Raw genomic sequence first — 1,061 nt, forward strand, 5'->3', positions numbered from 1 at the left:
GTTGGCTCTCCTGCCCATTCGGGTGGTGCTCGCGGTCGTCGTCACCGTCCTATTAGCCACTACTGATCCTTTTTTTCGTGTATCTGTTGGTTTTGTCTAATTGGTTTCACCTGTGTGTTGTTTAGTTAATTAGTATCTGTATTTATGTAGGTTGTCCCGCCCTTGTGTTTTGTGCGGGATTGTTATTTTGTCATTTCGTTTTGTCTGTCGGTGTTTGCTGTTTGTTTTTCTCCCGGTTATTCTTTTCCCTGTTTTGGAGTTTTTCACCCTGTCTTGCTTTTGGGTTGACTCTTGTTTTGTACACCGGAGAATAAACTTTATTATCCGCATTTCTGCTCTCTGCGCCTGATTCCACCCACCTTGATCAGACGTGACAGAATCCCGCACCTGACCATGGAATCAGCAGGAGCAGCAGCGTTTCCTCTCCCATCGATGGAAGAGAGGGTCCTCCATCATACCAGCGTGCTTCACCGGATTGGTTCTGCTATGGACCAAATGATGGAGAGAATGGATCGATGGGAGAGGAGTGGCCTCCCCACATCTTCTTTACCCACCCCTTCTCCAGCACCTCCTGTTCCTGCGACCTCATCTGGCTCTGGGGCTCTTCGGCTGACACTCCCAGGGGCGTTTGACGGATCGGCGGCTGGGTGCCAGGGTTTCCTCCTTCAGCTGGAATTATACCTGGCTACCGTGCGTCCTGCTCCCTCTGGAGAGGAGAGAGTGTGCGCCCTCATCTCCTGCTTGACTGGGCGAGCCCTCGAGTGGGCTAACGCAGTTTGGAATGGTCCGGACTCTGCTAAGGATAATTACCCAGAGTTCACCCGCCGATTTCGAGCTGTTTTTGACCATCCACCGAGGGTCGGGCGGCGGGTGAACGGCTGTTCCACCTGCGTCAGGAGACGAGGAGCGAACAGGATTTTGCCGTTGAGTTCAGGACTTTAGCAGCAGGAGCAGGATGGAAGACAGGGCCTTGATTGATCATTTTAGATGTAGTCTCAGGGAGGACGTCCGCAGGGAGCTGGCATGTCGAGACACCACATTCACACTCGATGGTCTTATCG

Source organism: Oncorhynchus masou, chromosome 18 (genome assembly GCF_036934945.1).
Source record: "Oncorhynchus masou masou isolate Uvic2021 chromosome 18, UVic_Omas_1.1, whole genome shotgun sequence".
In the NCBI taxonomy this organism is placed as follows: domain Eukaryota; kingdom Metazoa; phylum Chordata; class Actinopteri; order Salmoniformes; family Salmonidae; genus Oncorhynchus; species Oncorhynchus masou.